Genomic DNA, 22,200 nt, shown 5'->3' on the forward strand with positions numbered 1-22,200 from the left:
ACACTAATCCCTATAAGGTCGGATTGAGGGAGGACATAGAAGCAATTCAGAGGAGGGCTGCTAGATTTGTTACTGGTAGGTTTGATCATCACGCGAGTGTTATGGAAATGCTTCAGGAACTCGGGTGGGAGTCTCTAGAGGAAAGGAGGCGTTCTTTTCGCGAATCGCTACTGAGGACATTTAGAGAACCAGCATTTGAGGCTGACTGCAGCACAACTTGACTGCCACCAACTTACATTTCGCGGAAAGACCACAAAGATAATATAAGAGAGATTAGGGCTCATACAGAGGCATATAGGCAGTCATTTTTCCTTCATTCTGTTTGGGAGTGGAACAGGGAGAGAAGAGGCTAGTTGTGGTACGAGGTACCCTCCGCCACGCACCGTATGGTGGATTGCGGAGTATGTATGTAGATGTAGCTGCAGAAATTTTTAATATCATCAGAGTATCATCCTGAATTTCGAACTGAGTTCTAGATTTTAATCTTTGTATTGTATGCGAACTAATACGGATGCTACAACAGCCCTAATTCACACAGAATTTCGCCAATATGTTACTCTGGAAATTATTGTATGCTTTGTGCACAGCATTTCTTATGGACATTTAAGTCGCATGCCTTATGAATGGTGCACGTAGCAGGGTAAAGAACGGCACGGTGTGTTCAGCGTGTAGTAACGCGCCCCGGTTGGCACACGGCTGGCAGCGGATGGGCGTTCATCTCCTTAGGTGGCGCCTCGGGCGGGCAGGGAGGGTGGTCGTGGTGGTGGTGGTCGTGGTGGTGGTGGTGGTGTTGGTGCGCACGCGCCACGCCGCGCTGTGGTGCTCAGCTGGGCTGAGCAGCTCTGGCCTCGGCTTAATTAAGCGCGTCGCCCGCCGGCTGTGGCGCGTGGCCGCGGGTGCTTCTGCCGCCGCCGTGGCTGCTGTTGCCGCGGCAACGGGCGTGCGTCCGCGGCGCAACCGTAGACGTAGCCGTCCACACAGCAGCCACGCCCCACCGGCAGCCGTTCCGTCCGTCTGTTTGATCTGCGCAGAAATTGAATTCTCTCTACCTCCCTCCCCTTTTCCCCTTCCCCGCGCGTTCCTATTACACCGCGCACGCACAAAGCTTTGTTGCTCAAAACAGTTTCCGTGTCTACGTTTTGCATTCAACCGTTCCGCTTAATAACGTCGGGTTCTTTTCGCGGCAGTGGTTTTATTTTTTATTCCGCTGACGTCTTGGGAGCACGTGCGTGGGAGGGGACGTTTACCTCCCGCTTCTCTTTTTTTTGTGCCCAATGCAAGAAATCTTATTTTCCTGGAGATTAATTTCCACTTTCTGTGAGCTACGTCTGTAGCTGCCCGAAGAAATATGCTCCACCTCCGGAAATAAACACTGTCTTCCGAATTTTCTACTGATACGACCTTAGTGCTGTGCAATAGCAACTACACATTTAGTGGGAAAACACATGAACTCGCCATGTCTTCAGCTTACTTTTCGAGCCGAGTGACATCAAACAGGTCATTCCGACATTCGGATAAGCAAATACCACACTCAGAATTTTAAAAGGCATGTACAGGACGTGCATTGAAGATCAGCGAACCCAAAGATCAAGGCACCAGGATCAGGGCCAGCTGTAAATATTGCAAATGGGAAACAAAGACCTACTTTTAGCCATTAAAATAAATAAATATAAAGTAAAAAATATAAAAAGGTAAAATCGCCAATCATAAAATAATGCCGTTGAAAGCCCCTCCCCTATCTAAGTAGAATTGGCTTCATAATAAAACGAACAAGTTAAAAAATAGTGCTCAACTTAGAATAAAAGGTATCGTTTCAGCAACATTCTAAGCTCTGGTAGCAGTGTATCATAATATATTTTGATTTCTGCCAATCAGCTGATCGTATAGAAACTTGTCCTTATCACCATAGAGACATTTAATATTTTCTAGCTCGTCGAGCAGGTTCAGCCTTTTCCCCATCTAAGCAAGATGTAGTTATTCTTAAGTTTTCTAGTGTGGGAGACTGGTACTTGCTTGACTTGCTCAGCAAACGCAGAATTCTGTTTAACCTGGCTTTTCTTAGTTAACACTTGTTCATCGAACCCCATGTTATACATACTGTCAGCCTCGCCTACATATTACATTCCACAATCTTTAAACTCTAGTTTGTTTATGCCTCACACTGCATACTTATCTCCGTGGAGGTGTTCATTGTGAATATAATTCCGCTGTATTTTATTACCACTAGTTAATACAACACGCAAATCCATGTTATTAAAAAGCTTAGCCAAATCATAAAAATGTTCCCCACAAATTGGGACCTCAAAAACAGCAGGACTGGAGACTTCTGCCCACAACCACCGATGTTTGTTCGTCATCCAGGTTATCAATGATTGCAAGACTGTACCTGTTGTTAAGAATGTTGTTTGAAATAAATCGCTTTCTTTCTTGCAGTTAGTTTCAAACTACAATAGTTGGGCATTTAAATCATCAGACAAAATTTTTCCCCTTATACACAGTTTTAAACAAAAATTGTATACTTAGCCATGTGCTGTTTTGTTTTCTTCCTCATTTTCGGTTTTCACAGAAAACAGGAAAATTATGTTTATGGCTTATCACCTTATGATTAGAATACCACTATGGGCCATAGATTGTCCGAAACTTAGTAATTCTACCCATTTGAAGATTAAAATTATGTGAAACACTGTCAATGAAGCTACTATCCTCACATATCCAGCAGCAGGAGAGGTCTGTAATGCCGCGTACACCAATGAACCTAGTCGATTTACTCATCCAATTTAATCGACTTCAGTTCCAAAACAAAGTTTAGTTGGCAATAACAATAAACAAGGTGCAAGGTCAGAGGGAGGGGGAAGAGAAGATGGACACAAAGGGTGAAGGAAATGCATACAGAGATGGGAAAGGAGGAGATGGAAAGAGAAAGGCAGAATGAGGAGGTGGTGAGAGGTAGCGGAAGGATGAAATGGACAGAGAGAGAGAGAGAGAGAGAGAGAGGAGAGGAGATGACAGAGAGAGGGGGAGTAAGGGGAGATGGACAAAGAGAAGGGTGCGAGCAGATGGACAGAAAGGGAGCGGGAGAAGGGGATTAGAATGTTGATACATATTTAGAAATTGTCAAGCATTGCTGGGTTCGCTAGAAATTTTATATACGAGTATAACAAATACCTATTCTTGCAGATTTTGTCATGGTTAAACAACAATGGTGTAGTGCACGAAAGAAGTCATAGAATCTCTCCCAATCACATGACATATATCCAATCCCAGCCAACCATAGGGCTTGCACACAGAAAATCATGGGAAAACGAATCTTCTACCAAAATAATTACTGTGAGCCAGTCACAGGTTATTTTAATCTGATTTAAAGAAACATTTCTGCATGGTGCAGCCACAACTCCATGGTCTCAAGCTCTTGAGTTCTTCACCTGGCTTCCAGATCTTGTCTCGCCAGAAAAGATTCCCTCTGGAGTCTTCCACAATGCGTTTTCTACGAAATGCAGACCACCCTACTATGTGCCTGCTGTGCGGAAACAGGCAGTGCAATTTCTCTGTTCTGTACCTGCTCAAGGGTGGCTTTCAGCGCTGAAGAGGTTTATGACATTCCGGTCCTTCTAAGTTAACTTCCTTGTTATGAGATAGCTAAAGAACGGCCCCAAGGCTGCAGAAAAGAAGTAATAATTAGCAAAGCAGTCGTTGGTGGTGGTTAATATCGTCTGCTGTTTTCATACAGTTTTCAAGAACTGACTATAGCGACTATTAGGATCTGCATTTTACATTATAAAAATAAGTTGTGTCACATTTTTGGGCATAAATTGCCATATAGCACTTAGTGTTGCCAAGCTCTATTTGGACCTGTGATGAGGATATACAGGGTGGAAGCAAGCAACCTCAAAACAGAAACTACCTTAGGTGGGAATAGGTTCTCTTCCTGCCATGTTGTCACGTTTTACACTCAGAGCAGTTGGTGAATATGTCGGTACCCTTGCCAAGTTTTACTGGCAGTGGAGAGAGAGAGAGAGAGAGAGAGAGAGAGAGAGAGAGAGAGAGAATAGGACCAAAGAAGAGTTCCGCTGTTCATCATGAGTTTGTTCAGTTAGCGCGAAAATGTCCAAGATACTCCCAACGAACTACGTTCGACATTGTGCACTACGAGGAGCCTTAGACATAAAATTTAATTTGGAGTCTGTATGCACCAAAACAAATCGAGTGATGAACTATTTCAACTAAAATATATCTCGAAAATTGACTTCAACACTAAGATTAGAGAATTTCTAGCTCATATGCAAGGCTACCGACGATCTTCCTTTCTCACAAACGTCCGCGAATGGAGTAAGAAGAGGGAATGCATTCTTTGCCACATACAGTAAAGCGACTAGTTGAGTTAGTATATAGATGACAGGTTTGTTTTGTACATTCCTTCATTGACGTACTACAGTCTGTAGATTTTGTGGAAAGGGAGTTCACTCTCGAACGTGGAAACAGTTCTGTATTACTTGTAGAGTGTGGCTTACTAAATAATTATGTATATATAAATGCAGTGTAGGTTATTTGTCATAGTCATGTGCCATACTCTTAAGTGGAAATGTGAGAGGTAGCATTAATACATAGTTCTTTGACATTCTGTTACATCTTGTATTTAGATTTTTTGGAGTTAATGAGGCTTAGCCTTCAACGAAGTGTCAGGTGTTCTCAGTGGTAGCTGTTCTATACATGCGTATCCACCGCATGGTGCCGAAACTTGATCTGCAAACTTGAGTTTAGATACACTGGAACCTTTTTTCGTCGCTTGTTACATTCTGGGATCACACTCGTAGGAAAAAACAAACACTACATATGGAGATGGAGAAACTGCTATCAGTCTACTTTACACTTATGAAGGCTACAAGTGAAGTGTCTTGAGTAATAAGCGGGACTAGTTTTTTAAGCTGTTGTTTTTTATCTTCGTATTGAGCAAGCAGGGCCACGTAAGAAATTCAGTTACTCTTCTTCCTTTGTTGTTTCCTATTTTCCGTTACTCCTTCATCTTCTCCCCATGTTCAGTATAAGTTTTTCTCGATTTCTTCTGCCGTGAAGGTATTCTAAAATTAGTACTTCATTCCTAAAAGAGTTTCTGCTACTTTCAATTCTTTTATACTGTTTCTTTTCAGTTCTTTTCTATTCTCTGTGATAGAGATTTCGTTCTCCAGGAATACAGGAATACTTGTTTCGTTAGGCTGTCCTCATTCATCTAGTAAAGGTGTGCAGAGAAGATTAATTAAACTTTGCATTACTTCTGCTATTTTCTTTACATTTACGTAGACTTCCTCATTACTTCTCTTTTTCCAACCGTCTGTAGTTTGTATTGCACCGATTGTTTTTCCAGTAACTCATTTTTCACGCGTGCTTGAAGTTCATCGTTACGAATTCACATGTGTATGAACATTCTGGTGTTACCACTCTGGTATAGTGTTTTAGTTTGGTTTTCCTAGATACCATATCTTGTTGCAGATTTCTTTTGTCAAACCATATGCTCTCCCCATTTTACTAACTCCTACACTTACAGAAAATTTCTCTAGACCATTCTGCCACATAGTTTCTTCAAGATATTCAAACTTCATAACTGGCTCTACTGTTCGTGTTAGTCTTTAACACGTATTGGGTTGGTGCAGAAGTTCTAAGCGTTTCTCCATAAATTTACTAAACACAACAGATACACATAACAGGGACTCCACTAATGAAGTATATATTCTTCCCCACTATTTATAATTGTCTGCCAACGCTGGAGTAACTTTTCGATTCAGTGACTGTAGAAACTACATGGTTTTGAGGCGAATAACTCGTCGAGAGAACTTCGGAGTGTATTTTCATCGGGAAAGGAAGTGCCTTGAAGGTTGTTCGATAGAAAGTGCAAAAGGCGAAAATCTGAGGGCGCAAGATCAAGTGAACAAGGTGAGTGCGGAATGACTTTCCGACTCAACTCTTGTATAGTGTTTTCTTTTGTCAAATGGCTCTGAGCACTATGGGACTTAACATCTGAGGTCATCAGTCCCCTAGAACTTAGAGCTACTTAAGCCTAACTAACCTAAGGACATCACACACATCCAAGCCCGAGGATGGATTCGAACCTGCAACCGTACCGGTCGCGCGGTTCCAGACTGAAGCGCCTAGAACCGCTCGGCCTCACCGGCCGGCTTTCTTTTGTCAGTGTTTTCTCGTCAGCAGTAACGATACAGTATAGGAATGACCGGTATTGTTTACGAAGCAGTTATTGACAAGTAAGCAGAGGCTCATATATGACCACCTGCTGATTTTTGTGATTTTGGATTAGAACATGGGGTAAGAAACTTCCCCCTTGTATGCAAATGTCTCTTCATCACAACTGTCATTTTTCAAGTACACTGACGTGGTTTATTGTGGATTAATGCGTTAAAACGATCTTAAGCAAACCCCGAAGGTCATCCTGAACGGGGAGAGTGACTAACGTCAAAACCATCCTGAGCCGTGCACGGCTCGTGTTCATGCTATTTATTGTTTTTCATTTTCTATTACGGTATTGCCGTCTCGTTTTCTTAGTTCATTTACTGGTGTCACTAACTTCCAGCCTTACTTGCCCGTGAGCGGCAGGAGCAGCGCATATCGATAAGTGTACTGTCATACCATCTCTGGAGCGACCGATAGTATTTCCGTTTCGTCGTGTGTCTGGCAGCCAGTTCGGGAGGGACCAGCAGTGCAGTCGGGACGCAACAGCAGTGAAATCGGGGAACAGAGCGCCGGTGAAGCGCCGAAAGCCAGTACTCGCCGACCGCTGGCGACACACATGAACTGTCCGACGGAGGGAGATTGGATCGGGACGACAGTTGGTTGGTCGTTCGGTTGGTCGTCTCATCGGGCGACGTATACTTGGTCCTATCACCGTTTCCGGCCCTGGGCAGTCGGTCGGTTGGCGTGGAGCAGCGAGGAATTTTCTGGCGGTCTCTACGCGGTGTCGGTGTGTGTGGGGCTGTTCCCATTGCTACGAGGTCCGAGACTCACCGACCCTGGACACGAAAGTTGAGTTTTGATTTAATCTACCAGCAAGTCAAGACTGTTCACATTGTGCCTTTGGAGTTCGTTGTCGGCTTTTGTTTCACATGGCTCTGAGCACTACGGGACTTAACTGCTGAGGTCATCAGTCCCCTAGAACTTAGAACTACTTACACCTAACTAACCTAAGGACATCACACAAATCCATGCCCGAGGCAGATTCGAACCTGCGACCGTAGCGGTAGCGCGGTTCCAGACTACTAGAACCGCTCGGCCACCACGGCCGGCTATTGGCTGTTGGGATATTCCCGCGAGCAACAACGTTGTTTTCAAGTTGGAAAATTTTAGCCACCCTCCGGTGTAGTTTCACTGTATTTGGTTATTTGAATTGAAGCGCACCAGCGGAATCTTCTGCCTTGTGGCCGTTAAAGTTCCGGTTACCTGCCCTGGACGTTGATGTAAATTTCAGGCAATGTAGTTTCCTCACCGCGTTGTTGCTGTCCAGCACGGCGTGTAGTTTGACAGCTCCATGTATGATTCGTTGTGAGCGCCAATATCGTCTACGTTGTTCCATTAAAACCATGTAATGCCCTGGTCGGGTGAATAGCGAGAGAGGTGGCGCAGTGGTTAGCACAATGGACTCGCATTCGGGAGGACGACGGTTCAATCCCGTCTCCAGCCATCCTGATATAGGTTTTCCGTGATTCCCCTAAGTCGTTTCAGGCAAATGCCGGGATGGTTCCTTTGAAAGAGCACGGCCGATTTCCTTCCCAATCCTTCCCTACCCCGAGCTTGAACTCCGTCTCTAATGACCTCGTTGTCGACGGGACGTTAAACACTAACCACCACCACCACATGGTCGGGTGAAGTGGAAGTTGTCTTGTCGGTCGGTTGGGTTGTCGTCGGATCATGAATGGCTGGCTCGACTGCATGTCTCACCTAAGCGAGCGCTAGTGTTTGAATTCTAGGCCGTTCCTCGAACATCTGAGCGCCCTTGGGTGAACTGCCTTTTTTAAATTTTTTTAATTTTTGTTTGTACTTGTATGGCTTCTAGCCGAGTTCTATAATTTAAGTTGTTTTGCCTTTAAGGCATAAGATTCTTTAGGCCTTCAGCCTAGTTCAAAGAACTGTTTCACGTATGGTCTTTGGTATTTTACAAATTTTAATCTTGTTGAATTATAAGTGTAGGGCCTACAGCCGATTTGAATTTAACTTGTTTACTCTTGAAGTGTGTGATTCTTTGTGTCTTCAGCCTAACTAAAGAACAGTTGTAAGATAAGGCTTGTCTTTTGAAGTTCTGATTATGCTTGCGTTGTCAGTTATTGGCCTTCAGCCGTTTTTAAATTAAACTTTCATTCAGCAGCTAATTAAGACTCAAAGATTAAAACTGCGTATTAAAAAAAATTGGGCTCTTTTAATGTTTGATTAAATAATAAAGTCGTATGTCCGACTGTAACTGACAACCGCTTATTTTGGCCCATTTCAACAATTTAAACTACCTGTCCTGTCCTGCGGGTTAAGCTGGGCGTTTCACATCCTGCTTAAAATGAATAAACCAATTTGTTTCTGTGCTCTGTCCAGTGGCATGATTCTCATACACGACCCAATTGTTTCTGGCTGTCTCTGCTGCTATCAGTCCTCTACTGAATTGAAACAGAAAAATATGTTGGAAATGTTACGATTTCTCCATTTGGCACTGTATTTTCTAGCGTCCACAGCTCCACTTGCTATCTCCAAATGACAAAATGACAGTATGTAAACTCAAATAACGATAGGGGACAACAGGAATACCAACATGCAAAACGAAAGCGTTATGAACTTTTCACCAACAAAATATTTTGGTGAATTTTTTATGTTTGTCATGATTTTTTTTTTTCAGGTGAAGAATCTGAGATCAATTCGCTTCCCTATTTTTTTCCAGAAGATTTCATTGAATAACTGCTTCTGTTACATTTTCTGAAATCATTGAAAAATCGTTTGCAAAACGAACTAGTTTACCTTAAGGTAATGCGTTTGGTCTCCGAGAATAATTGGTTCAGTTTTGTGATTTTGTAGCTCCACATACCAAATCCTTACTTTTTCTCTTAAACATAGTAAACAGTAGATAATTCTTCCCCTTATCCAACACATCTTTTTATTTCGAATAGATGACTACGTCTCCTGTAAATTTAGTTTGAGATATGGTATTTGTCAAGACCTGGTTTGTTTGCGACTGGAATTATTGTATTCTTCTTGAAGTCTGAGGGTATTTCGCCTGTCTCATACATCTTACTACCAGATGGCAGAGTTTTGTAAGACCTGGATGTCCTAAGGCTATCAGTAGTTCTAATGGATTGTTGTCTACTCCCGAGGCCTTGTTTCGACTTAGGTCTTTCAGTTCTTTGCCAAACTCTTCACGCAGTATCATATCTCCCGTTCCATCTTCATCGACATCCTCTTCCGTTTCCATAATATTGTCCTCAAGAACTTCGCCCTTGTATAAACGCTCTATATGCTCCTTCCACTTTTCTGCTTTCCCTTCTTTGCTTAGAACTGGGTTTTCATCTGAGCTCTTGATATTCGTGCAAGTGGTTCTTTTTTCTCCAAAGGTCTCTTTAATTTTCCTGTAGGCAGTATCTAACTTACCCCTAGTGATATACGCCTCTACATCCTTACATTTGTCCTCTAGCCATCCCTGCTTAGCCATTTTGCACTTCCTGTCGATCTCATTTTTCAGACGTTTGTATTCCTTTTTGCCTGCTTCATTTACTGCATTTTTATATTTTCTCCTTTCGTCAATTAAGTTCAATATTTCTTCTCTTACCCAAGGAGTTCTACTGGTCCTCGTCTTTTTACCTACTTGATCCTCTGATGCCTTCACTACTTCATCCCTCAAAGCTACCCATTCTTCTTCTACTGTACTTCTTTCCCCCATTCGTGTCAATTGTTCACTTATGCTGTCCCCGAAACTCTGTACAACCTCTGGTTCTTTCAGTTTATCCAGGTCCCATCTCCTTAAATTCCCACCTTTTTGCAGTTTCTTCAGTTTTAATCTACAGTTCATAACCAACAGATTGTGGTCAGGGTCCACATCTGCCCCTGGAAATGTCTTACAATTTAAAACCTGGTTCCTAAATCTCTGTCTTACCATTATATAATGTATCTGACACCTTCCAGTACCTCCATGCTTCTTCCATGTATACAACCTTCTTTCATGATCTTGAACCAAGTGTTTGCTACGATGAAGTTATGCTCTGTGCAGAATTCTACGAGGCGGCTTCCTCTGTCATTCCTTACCCCCATTCCATATTCACCTACTACCTTTCCTTCTCTTTCTTTGCCTACTATTGAATTCCAGTCACCCATGACTATTAAATTTTTGTCTCCCTTCACTATCTGAATAATTTCTTTTAACTCATCATGCATTTCATCAATCTCTTCGTCATCTGCAGAGCTTGTTGGCATATAAATTTATACTACTGTGGTCGGCGTGGGCTTCGTATCTATCTTGGCCACAATAATGCGTTCAGTATGCTGTTTGTAGTAGCTTACCCGCATTCTTTTTTTTTATTCATTATTAAACCTACTCCTGCATTAACCCTGTTTGAATTTGTAATTATAACCCTGTATTCACTTGACCAGAAGGCTGTGATTGCCTTCTTTACAGTTGCCCATTCCTGTTCAACTGGACAGCCTATTGTGCTTCGTTATCGCAGTATCTATAGCCTTAGAGAACATCAAGCGTATCTCGTCATTCCTTAGTACTTCCGTATCCCACATCTTTGCGCACTGATTCTTCATAACTAATCTCTTAAACTTAACGCTACTCTTCATCACAACTAAATCGTGATCTGAGTGTGTATGTGCTCCCGGGTACGCCTTACATTCTAGTAACTAATGGAATGTCTGCCTGACCGTAATGTAATCTAACTGATATCTTCCCGTATCTCCTGTTTTTTCCAAGTATACCTCCAGCTCTTGTGATTCTTGACCAGAGTTATCTGCTATTTCTAGCTGACATTTTTTGTGGATCTCAATTAGTCTTTCTCCTCTCACATTCCTAGCACCAAGCCCAAATTCTCCCGTAGCCCTCTCTTCTACTCCTTCCAATACAATCGCATATTGTGTTGTTGTGGTCCTCAGTCCTGAGACTGGTTTGATGCAGCTCTCCATGCCACTCTATCCTGTGCAAGCATCTTCATCTCCCAGTACTTACTGCAACCTACAGCCTTCTGAATCTGCTTAGTGTATTCATCTCTTGGTCTCCCTCTACGATTTCTACCCTCCACGCTGTCCTCCAGTACTAAATTGGTGATCCCTTGATGCCTCAGAACATGTCCTACTAACCGATCCCTTCTTCTCGTCAAGTTGTGCCACAAACTTCTCTTCTCCCCGATCCTATTCAATACCTCATCGTTAGTTATGTGATCTACCCATCTAATCTTCAGCATTCTTCTGTAGCACCACATTTCGAAAGCTTCTATTCTCTTCTTGTCCAAACTATTTATTGTCCATGTTTCACTTCCATACATGGCTACACTCCATACAAATACTTTCAGAAATGACTTCCTGACACTTAAATCTATACTAGATGTTAACAAATTTCTCTTCTTCAGAAACGCTTTCCTTGCCATTGCCAGTCTACATTTTATATCCTCTCTACTTCGACCATCATCAGTTATTTTGCTCCCCAAATAGCAAAACTCCTTTACTACTTTAAGTGTCTCATTTCCTAATCTAATTCCCTCAGCATCACCCGACTTAATTTGACTACATTCCATTATCCTCGTTTTGCTTTTGTTGATATTCATCTTATACCCTCCTTTCAAGACACTGTCCATTCCGTTCAACTGCTCTTCCAAGTCCTTTGCCGTCTCTGACAGAATTACAATGTCATCGGCGAACCTCAAAGTTTTTACTTCTTCTCCATGAATTTTAATACCTACTCCAACTTTTTCTTTTGCTTCCTTTACTGCTTGCTCAATATACAGATTGAATAACATCGGGGAGAGGCTACAACCCTGTCTTATTCCCTTCCCAACAACTGCTTCCCTTTCATGTCCCTCGACCCTTATAACTGCCATCTGGTTTCTGTACAAATTGTAAATAGCCTTTCGCTCCCTGTTTTTTACCCCTGCCACCTTTAGAATTTGAAAGAGAGTATTCCAGTCAACATTGTCAAAAGCTTTCTCTAAGTCTACAAATGCTAGCTACGTAAGTTTGCCTTTCCTTAATCTTTCTTCTAAGATAAGTCGTGAGGTCAGTATTTCTACGGAATCCAAACTGATCTTCCCCAAGGTCGGCTTCTACTAGTTTTTCCATTCGTATGTAAAGAATTCGCATTAGTATTTTGCAGCTGTGGCTTATTAGACTGATTGTCCGGTTATTTTCACATTTGTCAACACCTGCTTTCTTTGGGATTGGAATTATTATATTCTTCTTGAAGTCTGAGGGTATTTCGCATGTTTCATACACCTTGCTCACCAGACGGTAGAGTTTTGTCAGGACTGGCTCTCCCAAGGCCGTTAGTAGTTCCAATGGAATGTTGTCTACTCCGGGGGCCTTGTTTCGACTCAGGTCTTTCAGTGCTCTTTCAAACTCTTCACGCAGTATCGCATCTCCCATCTCATCCTCATCTACATCCTCTTCCATTTCCATAATATTGTCCTCAAATACATCGCTCTTGTATAGACCCTCTATATACTCCTTCCACCTTCCTGCTTTCCCCTCTTTACTTAGAACTGGGTTTCCATCTGAGCTCTTGATATTCATACAAGTGGTTCTCTTTCCTCCGAAGGTCTCTTTAATTTTCCTGTAGGCAGTATCTATCTTACCCCTAGTGGGATAAGCCTCTACATCCTTACAATTGTCCTCTAGCCATCCCTGCTTAACCATTTTGCACTTCCTGTCGATCTCATTTTTGAGACGTTCGTATACCCATTCAATACAGAGATTAAGTAGTAGAGGATTATCTCTACATCTTCCACTTGCAATGTCGGTACGTATATGTGGACTACCGTTGTTTGTGATGGTTTGCTCTCGATTCTGATAAGAACTCTGTCATTGAACTGTTCGCAGTAACTCACTCTGTGCCGTAGCATCCCGTTCATAACGAATCCCACTCCTGTTACACAATTTTCTGCTGCTCTTGATATTATCCTGTACTCATATGGCCAGTAATTCTGATCTTCTTTCCATTTCACTTCTCTGACCTCATTAAATCTAGACTGAGTCTTACATTTCCCTTTTCAATTTTTCTAGCTTCCCTACAACGTTCAAACTTCTAACATTCCACCTCCCGACTCGTAGAACGTTATCCTTTAGTTGGTTATTCAGTCTTTTTCTCATGGTCATTTCCCCCTTGAAGTCCCTCCCTGAGATCCGAATGGGAGACTAGCCCGGAATCTTTTGCCAGTGGAGGGATCATCAAGGCATTTTTCCAATTACAGACCATATGTCCTTTGGAGATTCATTATATGTCTTTATTACAGTGGTTTCCACTGCCTTCTACCTCCTTACGTCATAGATTATTGCCTATTTTTCCTCCTTTAGGGGCAGTTTCCTAGCGTAAGGGCAAAAGCGTGCCCTGAAACACTGTACGCTCCTCTGCCCTCTTTGACAAGGCCTTTGGCTGACTGAGGGGTGACTTCTTATGCAGAAGTAGTGAACCGCCACTGCTAATGATTTTTATTCAAAATTTACGGGGTCAGGCGTCCGAACCCGTTTTGGTTACTAACGAAAGACGCTACCTCTAGACTAGAGCTGCTGCTTGCAGTACGCTGAGTCAATCACACAGCCTCTAACACACATGGTAGACACGGCACGTGGTCAGAAGAACTTCTACCGTGACAACGATGCATTTCCAGACATTTGTTCTTATTAGAACGTTTTTTCCTCCGTTTCAGTAATGAATCTGGCCCTGCAGTTTGTTGGTTATTTTAAAGTTCAATCTGTGTTTTTAATGTTATATATATACAGGGTGAGTCACCTAACATTACCGCTGGATCTATTTCGTTAACCACATCAAATACTGACGAATCGATTCCACAGACCGAACGTGAGGAGAGGGACTAGTGTAGTTGGTTAATACAAACCATACAAAAATGCACGAAAGTATGTTTTTTAACACAAACCTACGCTTTTTTGAAAGGAACCCCGTTAGTTTTGTTAGCACATGTGGACATATATACAAACACCTTAATCAGTGCCGTTTGTTGCATTGTAAATTTTAATTACATCCGGATATATTGTAAACTAAAGTTGACGCTTGAGTACCACTCCTCCGCTGTTCGATCGTGTGTATAGGAGAGCACCGAATTACGTAGGGATCCAAAGGGAACGGCGATGGACTTTAGGTACAGAAGAGACTGGAACAGCACATTACGTCCACATGCTAACACCTTTTTATGGGTCTTTTTCAGTGACGCACATGTACATTACCATGAGGGGTGAGGTACACGTACACACGTGGTTTCCGTTTTCAATTACGGAGTGGAATAGAGTGTGTCCCGACATGTCAGGCCAATAGATGTTCACTGTGGTGGCCTTCATTTGCTGCACACAATTGGAATCTCTGGCGTAATGAATGTCGTACATGCCGCAGTACATCTGGTGTAATGTCGCCGCAGGCTGCTACAATACGTTGTTTCATATCCTCTGGGGTTGTAGGCACATCACGGTACACATTCTCCTTTAACGTACCCCACAGAAAGAAGTCCAGAGGTGTAAGACCAGGAGAACGGGCTGGCCAATTTATGTGTCCTCCACATCCTATGAAACTCCCGTCTAACATCCTGTCAAGGGTCAGCCTAGTGTTAATGACGGAATGTGCAGGTGCACCATCATGCTGATACCACATACGTCGACGCGTTTCCAGTGGGACATTTTTGAGAAACGTTGGCAGATCATTCTGTAGGAACGCGATGTATGTTGCAGCTGTTTGGGCCGCTGCAATGAAGTGAGGACCAATGAGGTGGCCGCCAATGATTCCGCACCATACAGTTACAGTCCACGGTCGCTGTCGCTCTACCTGTCTGAGCCAGCGAGGATTGTCCACGGACCAGTAATGCATGTTCCGTAGATTCACTGCCCCGTGGTTTGTGAAACCCGCTTCATCGGTAAACAGGTAGAACTGCAACGTATTCTCTGTTAATGCCCATTGACAGAATTGCACTCGATGATTAAAGTCATCACCATGTAATTGCTGATGTTGCGACACATGAAACGGGTGAAAGCGGTGACGATGCAGTATGCGCATGACACTACTTTGACTCAGTCCATCGGCTCTCGCAATGTCCAGTGTGCTCATGTGTGGATTCATGGCCACAGCTGCTAATACACCAACTGCACCCGTTTCTCCTGTGACCGGCCTGTTACGGACCCGTTTGCGTGCTACGACCATACCTGTTGCATACAGTTGGCGGTAGATGTTTTGCAATGTGCAGCACGTTGGATGCTCTCTGTCCGGGTACCGTTCTGCATACACCCTGCAGGCTTCAGCTGCATTTCGTTGACACTCGCCATAGATGAGTATCATCTCCGCCTTTTCAGAGTTCGAATACACCATGGTCACAGTTCCTACAACACTAGGCACTATCACAGACGTCTGGTAACACGGTGTACTACAGTTGGTCTGCGTGCGGAAACGAATGCAGAATAACAATAGCAGCAAGCGCTAGATGCGGACACTGCGACAGCTAGACCAAACCACAACAGTGAACTATAGCCACACTCGTAAACACGGTCGTCATCATATACGTGTCCCTGCAGATGCTGCTCGCCGACCGTGGCCCGTGTTTGTTACAACGCGCAACTGAACGTCGGAGGTTTCAAGCGTCAACTTTAGGTTACAATATCTCCGGATGTAATTAACATTTTACAATGCAACAAAAGGCACTGATTACGTATTTGTTTATATGTTCAGATGTGCTAACAAAACTAACGTGGTTCCATTTTAAAAAAAACGTAGGTTTGTGTTAAAAAACATACTTCCGTGCATTTTTGTATGGTCCATCATTGGGAAAAACACACTACTGGAAATGGAAAAAAGAACACATTGACACCGGTGTGTCAGACCCACCATACTTGCTCTGGACACTGCGAGAGGGCTGTACAAGCAATGATCACACGCACGGCACAGCGGACACACCAGGAACCGTGGTGTTGGCCGTCGAATGGCGCTAGCTGCGCAGCATTTGTGCACCGCCGCCGTCAGTGTCAGCCAGTTTGCCGTGGCATACGGAGCTCCATCGCAGTCTTTAACACTGGTAGCATACCGCGACAGCGTGGACGTGAACCGTATGTGCAGTTGACGGACTTTGAGCGAGGGCGTATAGTGGGCATGCGGGAGGCCGGGTGGACGTACCGCCGAATTGCTCAACACATGGGGCGTGAGGTCTCCACAGTACATCGATGTTGTCGCCAGTGGTCGGCGGAAGGTGCACGTGCCCGTCGACCTGGGACCGGACCGCAGCGACGCACGGATGCACGCCAAGACCGTAGGATCCTACGCAGTGCCGTAGGGAACCGCACCGCCACTTCCCAGCAAATTAGGGACACTGTTGCTCCTGGGGTATCAGCGAGGACCATTCGCAACCGTCTCCATGAAGGTGGGCTACGGTCCCGCACACCGTTAGGCCGTGTTCCGCTCACGCCCCAACATCGTGCAGCCCGCCTCCAGTGGTGTCGCGACAGGCGTGAATGGAGGGACGAATGGAGACGTGTCGTCTTGAGCGATGAGAGTCGCTTCTGCCTTGGTGCCAATGATGGTCGTATGCGTGTTTGGCGCCGTGCAGGTGAGCGCCACAATCAGGACTGCATACGACCGAGGCACACAGGGCCAACACCCGGCATCATAGTGTGGGGAGCGATCTCCTACACTGGCCGTACACCTCTGGTGATCGTCGAGGGGACACTGAATAGTGCACGGTACATCCAAACCGTCATCGAACCCATGGTTCTATCATTCCTAGACCGGCAAGGACAATGCACGTCCGCATGTATCCCATGCCACCCAACGTGCTCTAGAAGGTGTAAGTCAACTACCCTGGCCAGCAAGATCTCCGGATCTGTGCCCCATTGAGCATGTTTGGGACTGGATGAAGCGTCGTCTCACGCGGTGTGCACGTCCAGCACGAACGCTGGTCCAACTGAGGCGCCAGGTGGAAATGGCATGGCAAGCCGTTCCACAGGACTACATCCAGCATCTCTACGATCGTCTCCATGGGAGAATAGCAGCCTTCATTGCTGCGAAAGGTGGATATACACTGTACTAGTGCCGACATTGTGCATGCTCTGTTGTCTGTGTCTATGTGCCTGTGGTTCTGTCAGTGTGATCATGTGATGTATCTGACCCCAGGAATGTGTCAATCAAGTTTCCCCTTCCTGGGACAATGAATTCACGGTGTTCTTATTTCAATTTCCAGGAGTGTATATCACACATATTGGACATGATGTAAGAGGAAGGAAAAATAAAGTGTAGAAAATAAACAAATGTTTAAACAAAGAAGATATGGAGAATCTAGAAATAAATACAGTGTCTCATACTAATTGGTTACAATACTATAAAAAACCATGGATGAATGTGAACGATAAACAGATGTTTCTAACTGAAGCATTTGGGAATCTTGACTTAACAACGCTGGAGGATGCATAAATGTCTCGTATGAACAGGAAGACTAAAGGATATAATGAAATCAGTACTGAACTGTAAAATTTGGACAAAAGTCTGCAATAATAAGAATACTCAATTTTATGAATATACGCTGGCGACTTTGTTCTAAACTTGAAGAATGAAATATAGCCTAGATATGCCCAATCTATAAGAAAGAAAATCGACATATTTGTCAGAACCACAAAGATATTAGCCTCCCAAATGCATGTTGCAAACTATGTACAAGAGTTTTATCAGTTCACCGAAAAAACCTGTTTTCCGCAAAGGATGATTATTCTCGGTCTATATCTTCACCATGACACAACCAATAGAAAAACGCCGTAAATTCAATTTACCAACTTTTTCTTGCCTGCAACGGCCACGGAAAGTTTGGAAAAGTAAACTGAAACAAACACTGTGGAATTTTAAGAAACAGAGGGATCCAGCTAATCTTACAGGAGCAATGCTGGATTTGTATGTGAATAACAATATACAGATAAAAACAGTGGACACAGACACAATATAGCTGAAATAAATCAAGGGATCAGACAAGGCCTTTCGCCCAATATATATCGAAGACGTAACAGAACAATTTACAACTCACAAAGTGGATGTTAGTACATCGCTTTCTGCTGACGACCAAGTAATTGTTAATTAGAATTAATGTTACCTACAAAATGTGAATTTAATTTAAATAAAATAGCCAGTGAATACAATACGAATATATCCATTTTGAAGACTAAATCAATGATATTCATAGGTCACCAGTCTAGGCGAGCTAAGATCGGAATTAACAAGCAGCTCATAGAGCAAGGTAATAAATTTAAATATTTAGCGTGCAATATTACTTATGTTGCAAATAAAGACATACAAAATAAGTTAGAATATTCAACTATTTCTGTGGAACTGTATGCAGAACGTTGGGAAAGAAAATCCACGTAGTTTCAGAAGATTATGGCTATACCTGCGCTGTTATAAGGATGCATAAACTGGACCCTTAAGGAGAAAGATGAAAAGGGAATACAAGTATGGGAAATAAGCTTCCTTTGATACGTGGGTGGATATGCTTTTGTGGATGGATAGGGAAATTATGACAATGAGCTATACTGAATATGCAGAATACCACTTGATCCAATAAAACAACACCAGTTAATATCCCAAGAACGCATAAACCGTATGCTAGGTGCAAGACTCGCTAACAAAATGTAAACCATGACATTGAAGGTCTCTAGGAGAAATGAACTTTAAAATAGGCGAAGCCGCCCAAAATGACCACTGCGGACTGTTAGCAGGTATGAGCATATGGAATGTGTTCCCAGATATGTGAGTGGCTCGAAGACTTCTTAAGTGACAGAACCCGGTATTTTGTCATCGACGGCAAGTGTTCATCAAAGACAAGGGTATCATCAGTAGTGTCCCAGGGAAATGCGGTAAGACCTCTAATTTTACTACATACGTAAATGATGTGGTGGACTGGGTGGGCACCAAGCTGCGTACAAGATGATTCAGTCAAAACATCTAGTTGGTACGATGAGTGGCAGCTAGCTCCGAATATAGACAAAAATGTAAGTTCATGCGGATGGGCAAGAAAAATACACCCGTAGTTTTCGGATACAGCATTAGTAGTGTCCTACTTTACACAGTCACGTCAAAACAATATCTGGGTACAGCATTGAAAATCGATATGAAATGGAACGAGCATGTAAGGTTTGTGGTAGGGAAAGCGAATGGCCAACTTTGGTTTATTGGGGTTTGCTGTTCATCTGTAAAGGGGATTTAATATACATCGTTAGTGCGACCCATTGTTGAGTACTGGTCGAGTGTTTGGGATACGTGCCAAGTCGGATTAAAGGAAGGCATCGAAACAGTTCAAGGACAGACTACTACACTCATGTTCATAAATTAAGAATAATTGCAGAGTGTGGTGACACACAATTTGGCACTGCACAAAACTGGCGCTAATGGCATAGGTACATAGGAAACACACGCTACACAGATCTGTAAGTCCACGGTATTGGTGTCAAGTTGAGAAAACCGTCCCGAAACACAAGTGCTAAAAAACGTCACTATTTCCCGCGCATGTACCCCGACATCAGTATGGGATATGATCACCATGCACATGTACACAGGCCGCACAACGGGTTGGCATACTCTGGATCAGGTGGCCGAGCAGCTGCTGGGGTATAGCCTCCCATTCTTGCACCAATGCCTGTCAGAGCTCCTTAAGTGTCCTAGGAGTTTGAAGACGTGCAGCGATACTTCGACCGAGAACATCCCAGACGTGCTCGGTGGGATTTAGGTCTGGAGAACAGGCAGGCCACTCCATTCGCCTGATATTTTTTGTTTTAAGGTACTACTCTACGATAGCAGCACGGTGGGGCCGTGCGTTATCACCTCCATAAGGAGGAAGGTGGGACCAACTGCACCCCTGAAAAGGCAGATATACTGGTGCAAAATGACGTCCCGGTACACTTGACCTGTTACAGTTCCTCTGTCAAAGACATACAGGGTTGTACGTGCATCAATCATAATCCCATCCCCCACCATCAAACCACGACCTCCATACAGGTCCCTTTCAAGGAAATTAAGGGGTTGGTATCTGGTTCCTGGTTCACGCCAAATGAAAACCCGACGAGAATCACTGTTCAGACAATTCGTGGACTCGTCCTTGATCATAACCTGGGACCACTGTTCCAATGACAATGTACTGTGTTCTTGACACTAGGCTTAATGGGTTCTCCTGTGACCGGTGTCAGTGGAATGCACCTTGCAGGTCTCCGGGCGAATAAACCATGTCTGTTCAGTCGTCTGTAGACTGTGTGTCTGGAGACAACTGTTCCAGTGGCTGCGGTAACGTCCCGAGCAAGGCTACCTGCAGGACTCCGTGGCCGTCTGCGGGCACTGATGGTGAAATATCGGTCTTGTGGTGTTGTCCACTGTGGATGTCCCGTATTGTAGCACCTGGACACGTTTCCTGTCTGCTGGAATCGTTGCCATAATCTTGAGATCACACTTTGTGGCTCACGGAGGGCCCGTGCTACAACTTGCTGCGTTTTACCAGCCTCCAGTCGCCCTAGTATTCTACCCCCCCATAACGTCATAAATATGTGTCCTTTGAGCCATTTTCAATACACAGTCTCCATTAGGACGTCTGAAAACGTCTGCACACTTACTCGCTGCACCCTACCCTGACATGCACCAACACACCTCTGCGTATGTGGACTGCTGCCAGCGCCACCGCGCGATGACCCCAGGTGAAATGCACCGCATGATCTTACCCCGAGGTGATTTAAACCCGAAAACCGCCCCTTTTACACTCCGCAAGGCACCGAACGGTGCGTGGCGTAGAGCACTTTACGTGCCACTGTCATTACCTCCCTTTCCTGTTCCAGTCGCGTATAGTTCGCGGGAAGAACGACTGCCGGAAAGCCTCCGTGCGCGCTCGAATCTCTCTAATTTTACATTCGTGATCTCCTCGGGAGGTATGAGTAGGGGGAAGCAATATATTCGATACCTCATCCAGAACCGCAGCCTCTAGAAACCTGGCCAGCAAGCTACACCGCGATGCAGAGCGCCTCTCTTGCAGAGCCTGCCACTTGAGTTTGCTAAACATCTCCGTAACGCTATCACGCTTACCAAATAACCCTGTGACAAAACGCGCCGCTCTTCTTTGGATCTTCTCTATCTCCTCTGTCAACCCGACCTGGTACGGATCCCACACTGATGAGCAATACTCAAGTATAGTGTTTTGTAAGCCACCTCCTTTGTTGATGGACTACATTTTCTAAGGACTCTCGCAATGAATCTCAACCTCGCACCCGCCTTACCAACAATTAATTTTATATGATCATTCCACTTCAAATCGTTCCGTAGGCATACACCCAGATATTTTACAGAAGTAACTGCTGCCATTGTTTGTTCCGCTATCGTGTAACCATACAATAAAGGATCCTTCTTTCTATGTATTTGCAATACAATACATTTGTCTTTGTTAAGGGTTGCCACTCCCTGCACCAAGTGCCTATCCACTGCAGATCTTCCTGCATTTCGCTGCGATTTTCTAATGCTTCTATCATTTAGTACCTTCCGTTTCTCTAGAGACTTGCGGTACACGGCTGTTAGAAGGGGGCGAGTTCTTTCGCGTACTCTGTGTAGAATCGAATTGGTATCACGTCAGGTCCAGTGGACTTTCCTCTGTTGAGTGATTTCAGTTGCTTTTCTATTCCTTGGACACTTATTTCCATGTCAGCAATTTTTTCGTTCGTGCGAGGATTTAGAGAAGGAATTGCAGTGCGGCCTTCCTTTGTGAAACAGCTGCTTAACAAGGTGTTTAGTATTTCAGCTTTACGCGCGTCATCCTCTGTTTCAAAGCCATTATCATCCCAGAGTGTCTGGATGTGCTGTTTCGATCCACTTACTGATTTAACGTAAGACCAGAACTTCCTAGGTTTTTCTGTCAAGTCGATATATAATATTTTAATTTCAAATTCACGGAACGCTCCACGCATGTATCAGCACCATGTATCAGCATTATCCTTAATTTATGAGCATGATTGTAGATTTGTTACTGG

The sequence above is a fragment of the Schistocerca gregaria genome, chromosome 3, assembly GCF_023897955.1.
Source record: "Schistocerca gregaria isolate iqSchGreg1 chromosome 3, iqSchGreg1.2, whole genome shotgun sequence".
Lineage (NCBI taxonomy): Eukaryota > Metazoa > Arthropoda > Insecta > Orthoptera > Acrididae > Schistocerca > Schistocerca gregaria.